At 36.1% G+C, this 25,058-nt stretch overlaps 1 protein-coding gene and 1 long non-coding RNA gene across 3 annotated transcripts in view; one reads left to right on the forward strand and one right to left on the reverse strand.

The window, feature by feature from the left end:
• The window catches only part of LOC130679591 (uncharacterized), a 45,390-nt gene extending 42,600 nt beyond the window's left edge, over positions 1 to 2,790 (forward strand). The window contains exon 2 of the long non-coding RNA XR_008992608.1: positions 2,369 to 2,790. This is a non-coding gene — a long non-coding RNA (uncharacterized LOC130679591). The remainder of the gene's footprint in view (positions 1 to 2,368) is intronic.
• Positions 1 to 25,058, reverse strand: part of ZNF280D (zinc finger protein 280D) — a 298,762-nt gene that overhangs the window by 239,936 nt on the left and 33,768 nt on the right. The gene's annotated exons all lie outside the window — the stretch shown is intronic.

Below are 25,058 nucleotides of genomic sequence, written 5' to 3' on the forward strand. Positions count from 1 at the left end.
CATGCCATTCTCTTCTGGCCTGTAAGGTTTCTGTTGAGAAGTCTGATGATAGCTTAATGGGTTTTCCTTTGTAGGTGACCTTTTTTCTCTCTTTGGCAGCCTTTAATACTTTGTTCTTGTCTTTGTTGTTTGCCATTTTAATTATTATATGTCTTGGTGTAGTCCTCCTTGGGTCCCTTGCGTTGGGAGTTCTGTGGACCTCCATGGTCTGATAGACTATTTCCTCCCCCAGTTTGGGGAAGTTTTCAGCAATTATTTCTTCAAATACACTTCTATCCCTTTTTTCTCTCTCTTCTTCTTCTGCTACTCTTATAATGCACATATTGTTCTGTTTGGATTGGTCACACAGTTCTCTTAATATTCTTTCATTCCTGGAGATCTTTCTATCTCTCTCTGCCTCAGCTTCTCTGTGTTTCTGTTCTCTGATTTCTATTCCATTAATGGCCTCTTGCACTTCATCCAGTTTGCTTTTAAGTCCTTCCAGAGATTGTTTTATTTCAGTATTCACCCTCCCAACTTTATCCTTTAACTCTTGCATATTTCTCTGCAGATCCATCAGCATGGTTATGACCTTTATTTTGAATTATTTTTCAGGGAGATTGGTTAAGTCTATCTCCCCAGGCCCTCTCTTGGGGGTTGTCTGGGTAATTCTGGACTGGACCAAATTCTTCTGCCTTTTCATGATGATAGTGGTGGCTGTAGGCAGGTAGCACATGTGTCAGCTAGGAGAACAGAGTCCTTTCCTGCTTGCTGGTTGCCTTGCCCTTCTCTGCTGCCTGTGTCAGTTACCCACACTCCTGGAGCTCCGGGTTAATCCCCGAAGCTGCTGTGGGCGGGGTGTCCATCAGGGTAGCACAGAGCCCTGCGGGGAGTGGCAGGCATGCCAGGTGTGCTCTCCTGTGAGAGCAGTGCCCCCGCCGGGCAACTTCACACTGGTGGCGGCCTTTGGGTCTGGCCCACGTGGCTGTGCAATGGGAGGAGATTCTGGGCAGCTACTGGGGGTGCGGCTCCTCCCAGGCTGCTCTGCCCCTGCTGCTGCAGGCTTGCGGGTGTCGCTCCTGGGCTGTTCGACCGCCACTGCCACGGGCTCGTGCGGGCCACTCCTGGGCCGCTTGGCTGCCACCAACAAATGCCTCTTAAAGAAAAAAATCTTATGTTTTCAATATTGACCAAAAATATACTTTTATAATACTATTTACTTAAATATAAAACCAAATATAAATTCTTTATGCTTATAGTTCTTACAAAAGTATACAATTAAAAACTTTATAAAATGAATTCAACAAAACTACTAATCTAAAAAACTCATAAAATGAAATAAACATTAATTTTCTATGTTGTTTTCTTTAAACTAAATTGGCAACTCACAATGTGAATGTGGATTTGGCCATTAATATAGGTTGCTTTTAATATAAATGGAACTGTGTACCCTGTGATGATTCAGTCCTCCCACCACTTTTCTCTATTCAAAGTACTATGAAATCTTCATTCTTATGAGCAAGTACACAATGACACCATTTCTTCTTCACTTGACCTGATTGCATTATTTACATAGTAAGCCTGATTCTGTGATACTTGGCACCAGCAAGATTATAAACATAAATACAAATGCAGATACTGAAGTAAACTAGCAATACTATTCATAAGGTGGTCATCCATATGATCAAGACTATTGTTGAATTGAAAGCATAATATAAACATGAATATATAAATCAATTTGGTGAACACATAGGCCCCTAGAGCCCCAATTTTGTGACTCCCAGATTTGTAGGTGTAGCTCAAAACCCTCTTCTGAGCCTCTGTCCTGTATTTCCAACTGCCCACTAAAAATTTGTCCATGTGCATGACCTATAATCACCTCAGATGCAACATGTCCAAACTGAACTTGCTATCATTTGCCACATACACACCCACCTTTACCTGTATTCCCAATCTAAGTTAATGAGATCATTATCCACCCAGTTACTAAAGCCAAAAACTTAAGTCCCACACTAGATTCCTTCCCTGCCTTACCTCCTACATCCAAGTCTTTTGGATTCTACTTCCTAAACTTCTTTCAAATCAGTGGTAATTTTTCTTTTGACTCAGAAATCCTACTCAAATACCAAGGAAATGATCTAAATATTAGTAAAGCAACAAATAAAAAAGAGTAAAGATGTTCATCTCACTATTATACTTAATGAAGAAAATGAAAACAATGTGATCATTTAAGAATTGGGGAAATATTAAGCTAATATGGTGCAAGTTATTTTCATTCAGAAACAATAAAAAGTATATAGTTAGTGGCAGACTAGCTATCAAAAAAAATTTTTTTTGCCCAGAATAAAAACTTAAAAATGCTGGTTAAATTTAATGTATTTTTTTGTAGATACATTGCTGATTTATCAAGAATGCAAGAAAGATCCTCAGGAGGCAAAATAAAGAGCAACAAGGATTGGATCATGAATCCAGAGAGATATAAGGGATCCGAAGCCTACTTCTTTCTTGAGTACCCATTAATCTTTGGTGACATGGAGATTTAGTTCTAAAAAGCAGTGAACATGGTAGACAAGAAATAATGCAGGCCCAAGGAAGGCAAGATATCATATTGGACTTTACACATAGCAGAAATTTCAAAAACGCAATATTCTCTGTGAGTAAACTAGAAAATTATCTACCCCACAGAGGAAAACATTGAGGAAAATTGTCTGTCTCAGTCTTGGACATAAATGGAGGCAAAAATGAAGTCATTCTTGATAATAAAGACTATACAGCCATCCTTGAAGGGGTTAAGTGACAGAATTTATAGAATCTGAATGGTCACAAGTAGACATTTTCTTTCAAATTAGTCCTAGATCGGTAGTGCCCCAGACATTTAGCAGAAACTAAAACAAATCCCTCTTAGGAAATGCAACTTTATCTTAAGCCTCAAAAAAAATCCCACTAATAAAATTTCAAGAAACATAAACCCATACTACATTATAATGAAACATGAAAAATAAGTTATTCTTTGACAAATGTCAACATAAGAAATTTCAGGATAAGACTCACAAAAGCTTCACCTATAAAAAAAATAGTGATACAGAATGTAAAATCAACATGTTTAAAATATTCCAAGAAAAAAAGAAAATATACTCAAAGAAGAGTCTAAAATATTAACTGAGTCATGAAAGAATCAATAAAAAATTTTACAAACACAAAATCTGAAAAAATTTTCGACCACCACAGTGTGTGAATTAAATAGCAGATTAGACAGAACTAAATAAATAATTAGTAATTTGGAAGAAATTACCAAAAATACAGCATGGAAAGCTAAAAGAGATAAAGTATGTAATAAAGATGAACAAACAGCAGAGTGAGGTCTAACAAATAAATACCTCCAATATTGAAAGATGAATAGGAAAATGGAGATCTAAACATATTTCCAAAATGATTGAAGACATGAATTGTTGGATTCAAAGGATGATCACTTTTCCCAGTACTGAACTACAATTTCTAGCCAGAGCAATTAGGCAAGGGGGAAGAAAAGGCATACAAATGGGAAAGAAGTAAAACTATTCCAATTTGCAGAAACAGGATCTTCTATATTAAAGATACATAAAAGAACTAATAGAGCTAATAAAATAATTCAGCAAAGTCACAGGACAAGATCAACACTTAAAAATCAGTTTTATTGCTATATACCATCAGTAAACACTCTGAAAAGGAAATTAAGAAAACAACTCCATTTATAATAGCATCCAAACAACAAAAATAGGTCAAAGTAAATTAAACCAAGGACATCAAAGACTTGTACCTTGATAAGTATAAAAAAAGAAATAAAAGGCCTAAATAAATGGAAAGACATCCTGTGTTCATGCACTGGAAAACAATATTGTTAGACAGTGATACTACACAAAGCAATCTACAGATTCATGGAAATTCCTACCAAAATTTCAATGACCTTTTTTACAAAAATAGAAAAGCCAGCTCTCCATATGGAACTGCAAGGGGCCCCAACATCTCAAAACAAACTTGAAAAGGAACAGAATTAGCAATCTAACACTTCCTGATTAGAAGCTTACTACAAACAGACAATAATCAAAACAAGGTATTACTGGCTTGAAGATAGATCTGTATACTAATGGAGTGAAATTGAGAGTCCAGAAATAAACCCATACATCTGTGACCAACTGATTTTCAGCAAGAGTGCCACAACCATTCAGGGAGAAAGAACAGTCTTTTCCATGAATTGTATTGGAACAAATGGATATGCTCATACAAAAGAATGAAGTTGCACTCCTATCTCAGACCATATAAAAAGATCAAAATAGATCACAGACCTAAATGTAAGAACTAAAACTATAAAACTCGTAGAAGAGAGTCTGGTATCTCAAACATATAAAGAACTCTTACAACTTGACAAAAAGATGAACAACCTAATTTAAAAATGGGCAAAGGACTTAAACAGACATTTCTTTAAGAAAGAATATACAAATGGCAAACAAGCACATGAAAAATGCTCTACATCATTAGTGCCTAGGGAAATGCAAATCGAAACTCAATGAGATACCACTTCACACCCACTAGGATAACTGTAAAAATAATAATAATAATAATAATAAAGCAGAAAATAACAAGTGTTGGTAAGGATGGGGAGAAAATGGAACTCTTATATATTACTAGTGAGAATATAAAATGGCATAGCCACTATGGAAACAGTACAGCAGTTCCTAAAAGAGTTAAACATATAATTACCATATGACCCAGCAATTACACTCCTAGGTGTATACTGAAAAGAACTGAAAACAAGGACTCAAACAGATACTTGTATGCTGATTCTGACACTCACTACAGCAATAATGGCAATGGCCAAAAGATGGAAACAGTACAAATGCCTATTAACAGATGAGTGGATAAACAAAATGAGATGTGTGTGTGTGTGTGTGTGTGTGTGTACAGAAACACATATACATATATAATGGAGTATTACTCAGCCATAAAAAGGGACAGAGTACCAAATCATGCTATAATATAGAGGAACTTAAAGATACGAGATACAAGAAGTAATATATTATATGATTCCATTGTTATGAATGATCTCTAATAGCTAAATTCGTACAGACAGAGACCAGATTGGTGGTTCCCAGGGGCTGGAGGGAGGGGGGAATGGGGAGTGACTGCTCAATGAGTACAGGATTTTCTTTTGGGGTGATGACAATGTTTTGGAACAACATAACAGTAGTGGTTACAAAACATAGTGAATTATTAAAGAACACTTTGTACACTCTAAAATGATTAATTTTATGTTACATGAATTTCACCTCTATTTTTTAAAAAAATACTTAAATTCCAAAATAGTCATACCGAAATAGAGAAAACAAAATGTCACAAAATGTGAACAGTCTGTGAATCTAGGTGAAAGATATATGGATGTTTGTTGAATTATTCCTTCAAGTTTTATGTAGGAGTCTTTTTTGAAATAAAATATTGGGAAAACTTGTAACTTAGCTTCAAGACATAGAAAACAAAATAGCTTTCACCACTGAAAATAAACCCACAGTAAAGGTAGTACACAAATCAATTACCAAGCAAGCTTGAAATTAAAACAGAACAAAAATAATAGAACTAACTAAACACAAAATCAGTCAAGGAATGCACAAAAACAGAGTGGCAGAATGCATAAAGAAACAAGACCCATCTAAATGGTTCTCTGCCTACAAGAGAGTTATTTCAGACCCAAAGACATACACAGACTAAAAGCAAAGGGATAGAGAAAGATATTTCATGCAAACAATGGGGAGAAAAAAGCAGGAGTAGCAGTACTCACATTAGACAAAATATATTTTAAAATAAAGTAACAAGAGACAAAGAAGGACATTACATAATGAAGAAGGAGTCAGTCGAACAAGAGGATACAGCAATTGTAAATACCTATACACCCAACATAAGAGCACCCAAATATGTAAAACAAATACTAACAGAACTAAAGGGAGAAATAGCAGCACAATCATATTAGGAGACTTTAACACCCCACTCACATCAATGGACAGATCATCCATACAGAAAATAAATAAGGAGATGGAGGCACTGAATAATACATTATATCAGATGGACTTAACAGAATCTGTTCTATAAATTCAAAAAGATAGAAGTTTTATCAAGCAACTTCTCAGACCACAATAGTATGTAAGTAGAAATAAATTACACAAAGAAAACAAAAAAGCTTACAAACTCATGGAGGCTAAATTACATATTTCTAAATAATCAATGGATCAATGAACAAATTAAAACAGAAATCAAGCAATACATGGAGACAAATCAACAGTCAAAAATTTGTGGGACACTACAAAGGCAGTTCTAAGAGGGAAGTATATAGCAATACAGGCCTGCCTCAAGAAACAAGAACAATTCCAAATACACAGTCTAAACTCACAATTAAAGAAGCTTGAAAAAAGAATAAATGAACCCCAAAGTTAGTAGAAGGAGGGACATACTAAAAATCAGAGCAGAAATAAATAAAATAGAGAAAAAGAAAGCAATAGAAAAAAAATAAATGAAACCAAGAGCTGGTTCTTTGAGAAATTAGGCAAAATAGATAAATGTCTAGCCATGCTTATCAAAAAGAGAGTACACAAATAAACAAAATCAGAAATTAAGAAAGAATAGTTACAATGGATACAGAAATATAAAGTTATTAGAGAATACTATGAAAAATTACATGCCAAAATTGGACAGCCTAGAAGAAATAGACAAATTCCTAGAAAAATACAACCTTCCAAGACTGATGCAGGAAGAAACAGAAAATCTGAACCAAGGATGTCCACTTTCACTTTTATTCAACATAGTGCTGGAGGTTCTAGTCACAGAAGTCAGACAACACAGAGATAAAAATTATCCAAATTGGTAAGGAAGAAGTTACACTGTCACTATTTGCAGATGACATGATATTCTACATAGAAAACCCTAAAGACACACAAAAAATGATTTGAACTAATACCTGCATTCAGCAAAGTTTCATGATAAAAAATTAATACACAGAAATTTGTTGCATTCCTATATACTAAAAACAAACTATCAGAAAGAGAAATCAGGAAAACAATGCCACTTACAATTGCATCAAAAAGAATAAAATTCCTAGAAATAAACCTGACCAAGAAAGGGAAAGACCTATACTCTGAAAACTGTAAGACACTCATGAGAGAAATTAAAGAAGACAAAAAAATGGAATTCTATCCCATGTTCATGGATACAAGAATCAATATTGTCAAAATGGCCATCCTGCCCAAAGCAATTTACAAATTCAATGCAATCCCTATCAAAATACCAACAGCACTTTTCAATGAACTAGAACAAATCATTCTAAAATTCATATGGAACCACAAAAGACCCTGAATAACCAAAGCAATCCTGAGAAAGGAGAACAAAGCTGGGCGTATTATACTCCCTGACTTCAAGCTATACTAGAAAGCTACAGTAATCAAAAGAGTATGGTCCTGGCAGAAGAACAGACCCATAGATTAATGGAACAGAATAGAGAGTCAAGATATAAACCCATGCATCTGTGGTCAATTAATATACGATAAAGGAGCTATGAATATACAATAGATAAAGACAACCACTTCAACAAGTGGTGTTGGCAAAACTGGACAGCTACATATGAGAGAATGAAACTGGATTCTTGTCTAACTCCATACACAAAAGTAAACTTGAAATGGATCAAAGAGCTGAATGTAAGTCATTAACCCATAAAACTCACTGAAGAAAACACAGGCAAAAACCTCTTGAATATAAACAGGAGCAACTTATTCCTGAACACATCTCCTCATGCAAAGGAAACAAAAGTAAAAATGAACAAAATCAGACTACATCAAACTAAAAAGCTTTTGTACAGCAAAGGACACCATCAGCAGAACAAAAAGGTATCCTATAGTATAGCAGAAAATATTCGTAAATGACTCATCTGATAAGGGGTTAACATCCAAAATATAGAAAGAACTCATATGCCTCAACACCCCCCAAAAAAATTACTCAGTAAAAAAATGGGCAGAGGACCTGAAAAGATACTTCTCCGAAGAAGAAATACAAATGGCCAGCAGGCACATGAAAAGATGCTCCACATCGCTAATCATCAGGGAAATGCAAATTAAAACCATAATGAGATATCACCTCACACTAGTTAGGATGGCCACTATCCAAAAGACAAGTAATAAATGTTGGTGAGGGTCTAAAGAAATAGAAACCCTCCTACACTGTTTTAGGGACTGAAAATTGGTGCAACCACTGTGGGAAATAGTATGGAAGTTCCTCAAAAAACTAAAAATTGAAATATCATTTGACCTAGTAATTCCACTCCTAGGAATTTACCCAAAGAAAACAAACTCCGTGATTTGAAAAGATTTATGCACCCCTATGTTTATTGCCACACTGTTTGCAATAGCCAAGACAGAGGCAACCAAAGTGTCCATCAGTAGATGAATGGATAAAGAAGAGGTGGTACATATATACAATGGAATATTATTAATCCCTGAAGAGAAAACAAGTCCTGTCATTTGCAACAACATGGATGGATCTAGAGGGTATTATACTTGGTGAAATAGGCCAGGTGGAAAAAGACAAACATCATATGATTTCACTTATTTGTGGAAAATAAAAACAAAGCAAAGCAAAACAGAAGGGACAGTACATTAGCAAAGTCATAGACACTGAGAAGTGACTGGTGGTTACCATGGGGGAGAGGTTGGGGTGGGTGGTAGGGGAGGCTGAGGGGGATAAAGGGGCACAAAATTCATAATGATAAGTTGATCATGGGGATAGTAGTACAACATGGAGAATATAGTCAGTGACTCTGTAACATCTTTTATGTTGACAGATAGTAACCACACTAGTGGGTGTGGGGATTTAATAATGTGGGTAACTGTTAAATCACTGTTATATGTTTGAAGATTATATATCAATGATACTTCAAAATAAAAGAAAAAATATAGAAAGCAAAAACAAAATCACAAGAAACTGACAATTCCACTATCAAAGTGAGAGTATTAATAAATTCCTAATAATTGATATATCAAGCACATGAAAAATTCAGTAAGGATAAAGAATATTTGAAAAAGTTTGATTTAATAGACATTTATAGAACATTATACCTAATAATGGCAAAAATATAACCTCTTTAATACATATGGGGTATTTATGAAAATTGTGTATTAGAAGATAAAGCAAGTCTCAATAAATTTCAGTGAACCAGTCAGTATGACATAAGGCATGTTCTGACTATAATTCCAGTTATCATAATTTAATCATCAATGTATTTTCAAAAAAATGTACATTTAGAAATTTCAAAATATTTCTTTATTCATGGACTAAAAAAATATGAAAGGCAGAAAAAACGGAACTAAATGATAACAAAAATAATATACATGAAAACTTACAGTACTAGAATTATAGAAATCTTAGGAAAAAAAGCTGAAAATTAATGACATAAGTACAACTTAAAACATCATAAAAAGAGCAACAAACCAAAGATATTACAAGTGAGAAAATAATAATAACATAGTGAAACAGAAAACAAATATATACCAAAGAGCATCAAGAAAGAAAAGAGTTGTTTTTGAGAACACCAATAAAATTCACAAAAACTGATTAAAAAAAGGAATCACAAGTTAATGTACTGGGACTATCAAAAAGAATATAAGCAGTGATATACTATAAATTAGAAATATAACAATATTAAGAAAATTTTTATGCCTGTAAGTTCGACTGAAGAGGACAATTTCTTAGGGAACAGACTCAAGAAAAAATAGGAAAATGAAACAAAAATAGAAAATTAAGAATGATCTTAAAACCAATTCAGAAAATGAATTATCTTCAGTATCTTAAAGCTTTTCATAGACACAGAGACACACACATGAAACACACCAGGCCCAAGTGGCTTACCAGCAAGGCTTACTAGGAAGAGTTCATTTCAATTTTAATCAAAGTAATACAGAGAATAGAAAAAATAACTAAAAGTTAATTATAATAATGGCTTAATTTTGATACCAAATTCAAGCAAAGGTATGACAAGAAAACCAAAATATTAATAATGCAAATCTAGAATTTTTTTAAGTGATTCAGGAGATTTAAGATGGCAACATGAGTGGTGAGACAGAGAATTCCTCCCAAAACTACAGATAGTATGAAAATGTAGTTAATTAATACAATTAACCCTTAAACAACAACAAGAAAGAAGGCTGAACCACACTGCATACAGACCTCACAAACAGAGCAGACCACACAAAACAGGGTAATGTACAAAAGCCTTAATCCGGCAGCACCCGAGCCCTTCTCCAACCTCAGCTCACCTGCACGAGGAAGAGAAACAGAGTGGGGGAGGGTGTGGAAGCCTAGAACTGTTGAACACCCAGCCCTGGAGGTCTGCTTTGGGAGCAGAAACTTACACTGTGTGGTGCCCTGGACGTTGGGGAGTTCAGACAGGTGGAGGGCTTGAGAGACCGATTCTGGCCATTTGTGGAGGAGGGGATCCACACCCGGCCACTCTGGGACAAGGGAAAGGCAAGCAGTCTGAGAGGCTTCCTAGCAGCGAGAGGGCTGCTGAAGGAGCAGGGTTTATACGGAGCTTGCTAAGCAGGGGAGGGGAAATCCAGACAAGGTTGTCTGGGCATGCTTTGCACAGCTGGTTGGTACTTTGAGGAGCTTCAGGAGCCCCATCCCCCTGGCTGCCTGCTCAGCTCCGAGCCACCTCCCCACCACTGTGATGCACAGAATGCTGCACCTTCCTCCTACCCTGCCAACACCAGATCACAAAACTACAGTTACTGTGCTGGCATCAGGCTAGCCAGAGGGAGGCCCCACCTACAACAGCCAGAGATGCGAAGCACAGAGGCTTAAACCTGTGTACTTGGCCCACTGGCTCTCACACCAGAGAGAGGCACCACAGACGGGAATCAGGAAACATATCTTTCCTTCTCTCAGGCACCAGCTCTGCTCCCTTAAAACCCCAACCTCACTCGAGGTGCTGAGCAGCTCCAGTGATTGGAGCATCTGTGCATTAATGGGCACCACACAGAAACATGAAATGTCAAAAGAACATGGTTCAGACCAAAATCTCACAAACCCCAGAAAAAGGGTCAAATGAAACTGAACTCACCAATCTGCCTCAGAGTTCAAAATAAAAATCATAAACATTCTTATGAAGGTACAAAAAAATGTTAAGAACTCAGGAACGAATTTAAGTCAGCGATTCAATAATTAAGAAATTCCATATCTGAAATGAAACATACAATGGAGGGATTTAAAAGCAGATTAGATGTAGTAGAAGAGACAGTAAATGGAACAGAAATTAGAGAAGAGGAATACAAAAAAGCTGAGACACAAAGAAAAAAAGAATCAATAAGATTGAAAGAATATTGAGGGAATTGTGTGACCAATCCAAACAGAACAATATTTGTTTTATAGGGGTACCAGAAGAAGAAGAGAGAGAAAAAGGAATAGAAAGTGTCATTGAGGAGGTAATTGCTGAAAACTTCCCCAATATGGGGAAGGAGATAGTCTCTCAAGCCATGGAGGTGTACAGAACTCCCAACACAAGGGACCCAAGGAAGACAACATCAAGACATATAATAATTAAATGGCAAAGATCAAGGATAAAGACAAACTTTTAAAAGCAGCTAGAGAGAGAAAAAAGATCACATACAAAGGAAAACCCATCAGGCTATCATCAGACTTCTCATCAGAAACCTTACAAGCGAGAAGGGGGTGCCAAATATATTGAATGCAATGAAGCAGAAGGGCCTTGAACCAAGAATATTATACCCAGGAACGTTATCATTTAAATTTGAAGGAGGGATTAAACAATTTTCAGATAAAAAAAAGTTGAGAGAATTTACCACAAACTGCCTCTACAGTGCATTTTGGAGTGACTCCTATAGATGGAATTATTCCTAAGGCTAAAAATATGTCACCCAAGGGATAGACAAAGAGTTCAGAATATGATTCATAACATACAATGAATGGAAGAGGAAGAAAAAGGAGGGGAAAAAAACAGAGAACCTTCAGGTTGTGTTTGTAATAGCACATGAAGTGAGTTAAATTAGACTGTTAGATAGTAAAGGAATTACCCTTGAACCTTTGGTAACCACAAATCTAAAGCCTGCAATGGCAATAAGTACATATCTATCAATAATAACCCTAAATGTAAATAGTCTGAATGTACAAATCAAAAGACATAGACACACTGAATGGATTAAAAAACAAGATCTGTCTGTATGCTGCCTACAAGAGACTCACTTCAAACCCAAAACCATACACAGACTGAAAGTAAAGGGATGGAAAAGATATTTCATGCAACTAACAGGGAGAAAAAAGCAGGAGTTGCAGTACTTGTGTCAGACAAAATAGACTCCAAAACAAAGAAAGTAACAAGAGACAAAGAAGGACATTACATAATGATAAAGGGGTCAGTTCAACAAGAGGATATAATGGTTATAAAATATATATGCACCCAACACAGGACCACCTACACATGTGAAACAACTACTAACAGAATTAAAGGGGGAAATAGAATGCAATGCATTCATTTTAGGAGACTTCAACACAAGACTCACTCCAAAGGACAGATTAACAAAACAGAAAATAAGTAAAGAGACAGAGGCACTGAACAACATATTAGAACACATGGACCTAATAGACATCTACAGAACATCCCACCCAAAGGAAACAGGATACACATTCTTTTCAAGTGCACATGGAACATTTTCAAGAATAGAGCATATGCTAGGCCACAAAAAGAACTTCAGCAAATTCAAAAAGATTGAAATTCTGCCACCCACCTTCTCAGATCGCAAAGGTATGAAACTAGAAATAAATTACACAAAGAAAAAAAAAGCCTACAAACACATGGAGGCTTAATAACATGCTCCTAAATAAACAATGGATCAATGACCAAATAAAAACAGAGATCAAGCAATATATGGAGAAAAATGACAACAATGATTCAACAACACAAAATCAGTGGGATGCAGCCAAGGCCATGCTAAGAGGGAAATATATTGCAACACAGGCCTACCTCAGGAAAGAAGAACAATCCTAAATGAAGAGTCTAAACTCACAATTAATGAAACTAGAAAAGGAAGAACAAATGAGGCCCAAAGTCAGTAGAAGGAGGGATATAATAAAGATTAAAGCAGACATAAATAAATTTGAGAAGAATAAAACAATAGAAAAAATTAATGAAAGCATGAGATGGTTCTTCAAGAAAATAAATAAAATAGATAAACCCCTAGCCAGACTTATCAAGAAAAAAGAGAGTTTATACACATAAACAGAATCAGATTGAGAAAGGAAACAGAATCAGAAATGAGAAAGGAAAAATTAATACGGACAACACAGAAACATAAAGAATTATCAGACAATACTATGAAAAATTATATGGTAACAAACTGGAAAACCTAGAAGAAATGGACAACTTTCCAGAAAAATACAACCTTCCAAGGCTCACTCAGAAAGAAACAGAAAATCCCAATAGACCAACTACCAGCAAAGAAATTGATTTGGTAAACAAAAAACTACCTAAGAACAAAACACCAGGATCAGATGGTTTCACTGCTGAATTTTATCAAACATTTAGTGAAGATGTACTACTTATGCACCTTATTAAAGTTTTCCAAAAAGTAGAAGAGGAGGGAATACTCCCAAAATCATTCTACAAGGCCAACATCACTCTAATATCAAAACTAGACAAAGACACCACAAAAAAAGAAAATTACAGACCAACATCCCTGATGAACATAGATGCAAAAACACTCAACAAAATATAAGCAAACAGAATTCAAAAATATATCAAAAAGATCATCCATCATGGTCAAGTGGGATTCATCCCAGAGATGCAAGTATGGTACAACATTCGAAAATCCATCAACATTATCCACTACATTAACAAAAAGGACAAAAACCACATGATCATCTCCACAGGTGTTGGAAAAGCATTTGACAAAATTCAATATCCATTCATGATAAAAACTCTCAACAAAATGGGTATAGAGGGCAAGTACCTAAACATAATAAAGGCCATGTATGACAAACCCCCAGTCAACATTATACTTAATAGCGAGAAGTCAAAAGCTTTTCCTTTATGGTTGGGAAGAAAACAAGGATGTCCACTCTCCCCACTTTTATTCAACATAGTTCTGGAGGTCCTAGTCATGTCAATCAGACAACACAAAGAATAAAAGGCATCCAGATAGGTAAGGAAGAAGTCAAACTGTCCCTGTTCACAGATGACATGATATAGTACATAAAAAACCCTAAAGAATCCACTTCAAAACTATTAGATCTAATATTTGAATTCAGCAAAGTTGCAGGATAAAAAATTAATACACAGAAATCTGTTGCATCCCTATACACTAATGATGAACTAGCAGAAAGAGAAATCAGGAGAGGCAGAGCCAAGATGGCAGCGTGAGTAGAGCAGTAGAAATCTCCTCCCAAATCCACATATATTTTTGAAAATACAACAAAGACAACTCTTCCTAAAAGAGAGACCAGAAGACACAGGACAACATCCAGACCACATCCACACCTGCGATAACCCAACGCCTCGCGAAGGGGGTAAGACACAAGCCCCAGGCAGACGGGACCTGAGCGACCCTCACCCCAGCTCCCGGCGGGAGGAGAGGAGTTGGAGCGGGGAGGGAGAGGGAGCCCAGGACTGCTAAATAGCCAGCCCTGGCCATCCGCATCAGAGTGCAGACACAGTGCATGCGTGGGGTCCTGGATACTAGGGAAACAGGACGGTAAGACCTGTGAGCGGGTAGCCACAGCCAGTGCCCTGCGGAAAAAGAAAAGTGAGTACTTTTTGGAAGTCCTAAAGGGACAAGGACCCCACAGCCAGACGGAAGCATCCTGGGACACTTACTCCAGCAGCAGGGAAACTGGGGAACTCTGGGCACTCTAAATCCCTGGGCAAAGGGGGGGGGGAATGGAGGGCCCTCATGGAGATAAATAGCCTCCCAGCTGTTCCCCCTCCAACACAGCTCCACCATATTGGAGCAGTGGCCTGAGGCAGGCCACATCCACAGCAAGAGTGGAGATAAACTCTATAGCAGCCGGGCAAGAATCAGAAGTCCCGTCTGCACGCAGCTTCCCAGCACAAGCCACTAGAGGTCGCTGTTCTATGAGGAGAGGAAGGCCACAAACCAACAATAAGGGAAGTTCTTCCAGCCATCACTTGTGCCAGCTCTGCAAATTATCTCTATCGCCATGAAAAGGCAAAAATTCAGGCAGACCAAGATAACAGAGACAACACCTGAGAAGGAGACAGACCTAACCAGTCTTCCTGAAAAGGAATTCAAAATAAAAATCATAAACATGTTGACGGAGATGCAGAGAAATATACAAGAGCTAAGGGATGAAGTCTGGAAGGAGATTACAGAAGTCCGGAGGGTGATTACAGACGTCCGGAAAGAGATTACAGAAGTGAAACAAACTCTGGAAGGATTAATAAGCAGAATGGTTAAGATGCAAGAGGCCATTGATGGAATAGAAACCAGAGAATAGGAATGCATAGAAGCTGACACAGAGAGAGATAAAAGGATCTCCAGGAATGAAACAATATTAAGAGAACTGTGTGACCAATCCAAAAGGAACAATATTGGTATTATAGGGGTACCAGAAAGAGAGAGAAAAAGGGATAGAAATTGTCTTTGAAGAAATAATTGCTGAAAACTTCCCCAAACTGGGGGAGGAAATAATTGAACAGACCACGGAAATACACAGAACTCCCAAGAGAAAGGACCCAAGGAGGACAACACTAAAACACATAATAATTAAAATGACAAAGATCAAGGACAAGGAAAGAGTTTTAAAGGCAGCTAGAGAGAAAAAGGTCACCTATAAAGGAAAACCAATCAGGCTATCATCAGACTTCTCAACAGAAACCCTACAGGCCAGAAGAGAATGGCATGATATATTTAATGCAATGAAACAGAAGGGCCTTGAACCAAGAATACTGTATCCAGCATGATTATCGTTTAAATATGAAGGAGGGATTAAACAATTCCCAGACAAACGAAAGTTGAGGGAATTTGCCTCCCACAAACCACCTCTACAGGGTATTTTAGAGGGATTGCTCTAGATGGGAGCACTCCTAAGGCTAAACAGAAGTCAACAGAGAAAATAAAATCACAGCAAAGAAAGCAGATTAACCAAATACTAACTAAAGACAAAAAATAAAATCAACTACCCACAAAAGCAGTCAAAAGAAACACAAAAGAGCACAGAAAAAAATACCCAACATATGAAGAATGGAGGAGGAGGAATAAGAACGGAGAGAAATAAAGAATCACCAGATAGTGTTTATAACACCTCAATAAGTGAGTTAAGTTAGACAGTAAGATACTAAAGAAGCTAACCTTGAGCCTTTGGTAAAAACAAATCTAAAGCCTGCAATGGCAATAAATACATACATATCTTTCAATAATCACCCTAAATGTAAATGGACTGAATGTACCACAGAGTAATAGACACAGAGTAATAGAACGGATAAAAATGCAAGACCCATCTATATGCTGCTTACAAAAAACTCACCTCAAACCCAAAGATGTGCACAGACTAAAAGTCGAGGGATGGAAAAACATATTTCAGTCAAACAACAGAGAGAAGAAAGCAGCGGTTGCAGTACTAGTATCAGACGAAATAGATTTCAAAACAAAGAAAGGAACAAGAGATAAAGAAGGACATTACATAATGATAAAGCATTCAGTCCAACAAGAGGATATAACCATTCTAAATATATATGCACCCACCACAGGAGCACCAGCATATATGAAACAAATACTAACAGAACTAAAGGGGGAAATAGAATGCAATGCATTCATTTTAGGAGACTTCAACATGACACAAACCCCAAAGGATAGATCCACTGGGCAGAAAATAAGTAAGGACATGGAGGCACTGAACAACACACAAGAACAGATGGACCTAATAGACATCTATAGAACTGTACATCCAAAAGCAACAGGATATACATTCTTCTCAAGTGCAAATGGAACATTCTCCAGAATAGATGACATACTAGCTCACAAAAAGAGCCTCAGTAAATTCCAAAAGATTGAAATTCTACCAACCAACTTTTCAGACCACAAAGGTATAAAACTAGAAATAAATTCTACAAAGAAAACAAAAAGGCTCACAAACACATGGATGCTTAACAACATGCTCCTAAATAATCAATGGATCAACGAACAAATTAAAATAGAGATCAAGGAACATATGGAAACAAATGAAAACAACAACACAAAGCCCCAACTTCTGAGGGATGCAGCGAAAGCAGTCTTAAGAGGAAAGTATATAGCGATCCAGGAACACTTAAAGAAGGAAGAACAATCCCAAATGAATGGTCTAACATCACAATTCTCGAAACTGGAAAAAGAAGAACAAATGAGGCCTAAAGTCAGCAGAAGGAGGGACATAATAAAGATCAGGGAAGAAATAAACAAAATTGAGAAGAATAAAACAATAGAAAAAATCAATGAAACCAAGACCTGGTTCTTTGAGAAAATAAGCAAAATAGATAAGCCTCTAGTCAAACTTATTAAGACATAAAGAGAATGAACACACATCAACACAATCAGAAATGAGAAAGGAAAAATCATGACAGACTCCACAGAAATACAAAGAATTATTAAAGACTACTATGAAAATCTATATGCCAACAAGCTGGAAAACCCAGAAGAAATGGACAACTTCCTAGAAAAATACAACCTTCCAAGACTGACCACAGAAGAAACACAAAAGTTAAACAAACCAATTACAAGCAAATAAATTGAAATGGTAATCAAAACACTACTCAAGAACAAAACCACTGGGCCAGACGGATTTACCTCGGAATTTTATCAGACATACAGAGAACACATAATACCTATTCTCCTTAAAGTTTTCCAAAAAATAGAAAAGGAGGGAATACTCCCAAACTCATTCTATGAAGCCAACATCACCCTAATACCAAAACCAGGCAAAGACCCCACCAAAAAAGAAAATTACAGACCAATATCCCTGATGAACGTAGATGCAAAAATACTCAATAAAATATTAGCAAACCGAATTCAAAAATATATCAAAAGGATCATACACCATGAACAAGTGGGATTCATCCCAGGGATGCAAGGATGGTACAACATTCGAAAGTCCATCAACATCATCCACCACATAAACAAAAAGAAAGACAAAAACCACATGATCATCTCCATAGATGCTGAAAAAGCATTCGACAAAATTCAACATCCATTCATGATAAACACTCTCAGCAAAATGGGTACAGAGGGGAAGTACCTCAACATAATAAAGGCCATATATGATAAACCCACAGCCAATATCATACTGAACAGAGAGAAGCTGAAAGCTTTTCCTTTAAGATCAAGAACTAGACAGGGATGCCCACTCTCCCCACTGCTATTCAACATAGTACTGGAGGTCGTAGCCATGGCAATTAGACAAAACAAAGAAATACAAGGAATCCAGATTGGTAAAGAAGAAGTGAAATTGTCACAATTTGCAGATGATGTGATATTGTACCAAAAAACCCTAAAGACTCCACTCCAAAACTACTAGAACTGATATCGGAATACAGCAGAGTTGCAGGATACAAAATTGACACAGAAATCTGTGCCTTTCCTATACACTAACAATGAACCAATAGAAAGAGAAATCAGGAAAACAATTCCACTCACAATTGCATCAAAAAGAATAAAATACCTAGGAATAAACCTAACCAAAGAAGTGAAAGACCTATACCCTGAAAACTAGAAGATACTCTTAAGAGAAGTTAAAGAGGATACTAACAAATGGAAACTCATCCCATGCTCCTGGCTAGGAAGAATTAATATAATCAAAATGGCCATCCTGCCCAAAGCAATATACAGATTTGATGCAATCCCGATCAAATTACCAGCAACATTCTTCAACGAACTGGAACAAGTAGTTCAAAAATTCATATGGAAACACCAAAGACCCCTTACAGCCAAAGCAATCCTGAGAAAGAAGAATAAAGTGGGGGGGATCTCACTCCCCAACTTCAAGCTCTACTACAAAGCCATAGTAATCAAGACAATTTGGTACTGGCACAAGAACAGAGCCACAGACCAGTGGAACAGATCAGAGATTCCAGACATTAACGCAAACATATATGGTCGATTAATATTTGATAAAGGAGCCATGGACATACAATGGAGAAATGCCAGACTCTTCAACAGATGGTGCTGGCAAAACTGGACAACTACATGTAAGAGAATGAAACTGGATCACTATCTAACCCCATACACAGAAGTAAATACGAAATGGATCAAAGACCTGAATGTAAGTCATGAAACCATAAAACTCTTAGAGAAAAACACAGGCAAAAATCTCTTACACATAAACATGAGTGACCTCTTTTTGAACATATCTCCCTGGGCAAGGAAAACAAAAGCAAAAATAAGCAAGTGGGACTATATTAAGCTGAAAAGCTTTGTACAGCAAAAGACACCATCAATAGAACAAAAAGGTACCCTACAGTATGGGAGAATATATTTGTAAATGACAGATCTGATAAAGGCTTGACATTCAAAATATATTAAGAGCTCACCCACCTCAACAAACAAAAAACAAATAATCCAATTAAAAAATGGGCAGAGGAACTGAACAGACAGTTCTCCAAAAAAGAAATTCAGATGGCCAACAGACACATGAAAAGATGCTCCACATCGCTAGTTATCAGAGAAATGCAAATTATAACCACAATAAGATATCACCTCACACCAGTAAGGATGGCTATCACCCAAAAGACAAACAACAACAAATGTTGGCGAGGTTGTGGAGAAAGGGGAACCCTCCTACACTGTTGGTGGGAATGTAAATTAGTTCAACCATTGTGGAAAGCAGTATGGAGGTTCCTCAAAATGCTCAAAATAGACTTACCATTTGACCCAGCAATTCCACTCCTAGGAATTTACCCTAAGAATGCAGCAGCCCAGTTTGAAAAAGACATATGCACCCCTATGTTTATCACAGCACTATTTACAATAGCCAAGAAATGGAAGTAACCTAAGTGTCCATCAGTAGATGAATGGATAAAGAAAATGTGGTACATATACACAATGGAATATTATTCAGCCATAAGAAGAAAACAAATCCTAGCATTTGTAATGACATGGATGGAGCTAGAGGGTATTATGCTCAGTGAAATAAGCCAGCAAGAGAAAAACAAGTATCAAATGATTTGACTTATCTGTGTAGTATAACAACAAAGCAAAAACTGAAGGAACAAAACAGCAGCAGAATCACAGAACCCAAGAATAGACTAACAGTTACCAAAGGAAAAGGGACTGGGGAGGGTGGGTGAAAAGGGAGAGATAAGGGGGGAAATGGGGCATTACGATTAGCACACATAATGTAGGGGTTGGGGGACATGGGAAAAGCAGTTTACACAGAGAAGACAAGTAGTGATTCTATAGCATCTTACTATGCTGATAGACAGTGACTGTAGTGGGGTATGTTGGGGGGACTTGATAATGGGGGAGTCTAGTAACCATAACGTTGTTCAAGTAATTGTACATTAATGATATCAAAATAAAAAATAAAAAATAAAGCGATTCATCACTCTCTCCAGCCAAAACATCCTTGGTTTATAGTTGTTTATTGATTTTCATGGTACAAATACTACACATCTGGCTATTTTCTAGCTACCACGGTGACTTCACTGAATGCAGAGTTGGGAAGAATTGCTAACAATCAGCTTTAAAAAATCACTATGAGCTGGCTCCTGTGTAACATTCACATGACAGAGGTACCACTGAATACCAACGGACAAAGATAATACAAAATCTCTACCACACACAAAAATCAATTCCAGATGGATTATGGATGGATATTTTTTACATTTTTTGAAAATAATATAAAAGAACATCTTTCTGAAGTTGAGATAATTATTTCTAAGAGAGTAAATCACTGACAATAATGGGAAATGTCAATTTTTTATTATATCAAAATTATGGAATTTTGTTCAAAATCAACCTTCAAGAGAGTGGAACACTCAACATCGAGTGAAGTGGTGAAAATTCTCACTTGGGATATTTTTTTCGCACACAAATACAATTGGATACCATTTTCTTCTGTCTCCATGGGGCCTCTGGCCTTAGCTGCTCTTCCTTATGTTTGATAGCTGAAGTCTCCCCCTCTCTCCTGCCTTTTTTCCAAAACACTCCGCTCTCTCTTTTTCACAGCCAAGTTTTCAGAAGATTAATATACATTCACCTTCTCCATTTCCTCATTTCTCAAGCCATTTCTTAATTCAGGATTTGTCAGTTCCCCTATACTCTGCTCTCAGTTGACACAACTCTCTCTAAGGTGACTCCATAATGTGAAATTCAATGAGCACTTCCATATCTAATGGGCCATTCCTCAGAAGCATTCAACAATGTTGACACTCCCTTCTTGGAATTAGTTCCCCCTTTTACTTTGTACTCATCCATATTTCTCACTCTTTCTTCCATATGTACTCTGCAGGTATTTATATAATATATAAAGAACAGAATTAAAATGATCAGTTACCCTAACACCCAAAGAAAATAATTATTATTATTAGTATTAATTGATATATGTCAGACTTTTTCTAGGAATATACACCTTTATAAAATGATTGCTATCATACATAATAGTATTTTCATCACTTAAAGTAATATATATTCTCTCCCGTGTAGATTAATGTTAATATAATTATTAATAGTATTTATTATGCTTTTACTGAAGGTACTGTGTCAAACTCTACATATATTTAATCTTCACACTACAACCATATAAGATAAAAACTATATTATTACCCCTATTTTACAAATGGGAAAACTAAGGTTTTGACAATTGAGTAAATAATTATGGTCTAATAGTGAGTAGCCCAAGATTTGAATCCAAGCTGTTTAACTCCAGAGTTGAAACTCTTTTCATTACTCATAAAGCTTTACCAGTCAGAGTAATTTCGTTTGTAAGTAACAGGATGCCCAACTGAAGGAAAATGAAATAATTAAAAAGTCTTGAATTATATCATTTTAAAGCAGGGTATAACCTTCCACAGTGCAAGGTTTTGGGCTGGCATTTCTATGATTCTCATAGCTTTCCCTAAGAGTCACAAAATAGCTACATAGTTCCAAGCACCACATTGTTAACATGCTCACAGGAAATATCCAAAGACAAGTACAAATGGCCAGGGTTTTCTCTTCATGTACTATTTTTATCAGGATGGAAAACTTTCCCAAAACCTCCAAGGAGAGCTATCTTTATGTCTCATCGACCAAGTATGTATCACTTGTTGACCTCTAAACCAAACACATAGGTATAAGACTACCATTGTCATCACAGTTCACTCCCTGGATTCTGCCAACCTTCCCTGATCCTATTATATCTGAAAAAAAAAAACACAACAATTCCATTAGCAAAGGAGAAGAGGAAATTGACTGTTAGAGTGGCAAGTAATATGATACCGACCACTTTAAATTTCAGGTATGTACCATGATTTAATTAAGAAATTCCATGTTGAAGGATATTTTGGTTGTTAATTTTTACACTATTATAAAGAAAGCCTTCATGAACATATTTGTAGCTTTTTCATGCTTTTTAATTTTTCTTTAAGATAAATTCCTAGAAATAGAATTTTTACATCAAAGCACATTTTTAAGGTTAAAAAATGCATATTGCCAAATTACCCTCCAAAATGTTTAAGCAAATACATGCTGTCACCAGAATATGGGAGCACCCAATTCTTCACACTCTTAAAAATATTAATGAGCTTTACTACTGTTTTAAATATTTGAAAATATAATTTTAAATTGTATAACTTTTTCTTTTCAAATTTGGTTTTTTAATTACAAAAGAAAAGTTGTCTTCTGGCAAAAATTTAACAGCCCAAATATATAAAAAGTAAACATCATCCCCACCCCACCACCAATTGCCACTGTCTTATTCCCCAGTAGCAGTCTCTGTTAAGAATGTTTAACTCCACAATTTCAAGGACTTTGCATATTTGTGCTTTGCTGGATCTTTAGTTTATGGTCCAGTTCCTGGCATACACTGCATTTAGTAAATGCATACACTGCACTTGTAAAATTGGCATCACGCCTGACATTATTTTCTGAAACTTGACCTTTTTACCCAACAATGTATTATAAATTTTTTCTTTTCTTTGTATATATAGATCTGCTTTATTTTTTAAATATATGAACAGTATTCCATTGTATGAATGTAAAAATAATGTATCAAACCCCTAGTTAGACTATCCCAGTTCACTATTATAAGCACCACTGAAATGAGTATCCTTGGAAGTATATCTTTGTTTTGTAGTGCAAATGTTAATGAGGGATAAGGTTGTATAACAGATTCAAGGTCAAAAATATGTGCCAAATTGCTTTCCAAAAGATTACAACAATTTACATTCTCCTCAGTATGTTTTCCTATTCTCAAACCAGTATTTGATAAGTGAAACATTATAACCTTTTGCTACTCTGAGATGTTTAGATTTTATTTCATTATTTGAATTTTAGGCATAACCACTTAGGCAGTAGTCTAACGGTTTCTTACAATAACTGGTCATTTGCAGTTCATCTGTAAATTGCCCCCTTTATATTCTTTACCTGTTTTCCTTTTACACTTCTTTTTAGTCTTTTCTTATTGATTTGAAGAATTGTTTTTATGGTTACCTTTTTTCTCTTGTGTATTTTGAAATATTTTCTCCCCAGCTTGTTATCTGTTCTTAATATTGTTTATGGTATCTTTACCATACATGAATTTCAAATTCAAATCTGTCTTTTTTTGGTAGAGTACCATGGTAACTTATTTGCTGCAGGTTCATAACATAATATTTTGCTATCTAGAATAGCAAGCCCTTCTTCAACACTTTAACAAGTCTTAATTTTTGCATTATCAACTTAATCCACCAAATTTTCCTTAAAAATTGCTCTTCCTCTTTTTCAATGAAAATCTAGCTCTTTAAGATCTCTCAGACCTTTCCCCTCTTCACTGTTCCCACAGTCAAGGCCTTAGCTCAAGCCGCATCACTTCTGAACTGAATTATTGCAATAACCTTCCAACAGGTCTCCACCTCCAATTTCACCTTCATCCAATCCATTCTCCACAATACGATCAGGGTACCTTTCTTTAAAAAAAGTCTGATTATGTGACTACCTGATATAAAACTCTTCGGCATTTTGTTTGGATTCTTTGATTTATCATGGCAATGTCTACCTATTATTTTGGTCTCCTCTCTGCCCACTTCTCTATAATTTCTTGCTAATTCTCTACCCAGTACCTTATGACTGCTCTCTGTCTAGAAACATTTTCTTGGCCTTTTCATCTAGTCATATCTTACTCCCCTAAAAATTCAGCTCAAGTTTCACCTTCCCCAGAAATGCCATTAGTGATGCCTTAGTATCTAGTACATACTCCACTATAGCACCTATCAAATCATTCTGTATATGAATGTTTCACAGTAATTGTATTCATAACAGCCTCAGTCAATCTAAATGTCAATCAGTAAAAAACTAGTAAATAAGTTATGGCTTATTCATGCCTTGGAATGCTAAGTATCAATAAACAACAAACTACTAATACATGAAAAAACATGGATAAATCTTATAGACATAATGTTGAGTACAGAAAAACAAACACAAAAGAGTTCATAGTGTACCATTCCACCAGCCATACTGGGAAAACAATTTTTTTCATGCTGGAAAACTTAATGAATCATAAGGCATTGGATAGAGTATACAGAAGGATCATACCTCTAAACCAGGGAATAATTAGGTATAAATTAAGCACTACTTCAATTATGGTTAGCAAACCTTAATAGCAAGACTAGAAAGGATCAAACTATTTAACTTACAGCTTACCTGTGTTCAAGGACAAAACTTAAGAATATTTATAGGAATACAAAATTATCCAGGATCCAATAAAGTAAAATTCACAATGTCCAGACTCCATTAAAAACTTGTCATACATGAAACACTACTTATCTCAAGACACTACTTATCTCAAGACACAAGAGGAGGGAAAGCAGAGCAGAGCAGGCAAATATTGGTCAAAGA

The sequence above is a fragment of the Manis pentadactyla genome, chromosome 11 (genome assembly GCF_030020395.1).
Source record: "Manis pentadactyla isolate mManPen7 chromosome 11, mManPen7.hap1, whole genome shotgun sequence".
Lineage (NCBI taxonomy): Eukaryota > Metazoa > Chordata > Mammalia > Pholidota > Manidae > Manis > Manis pentadactyla.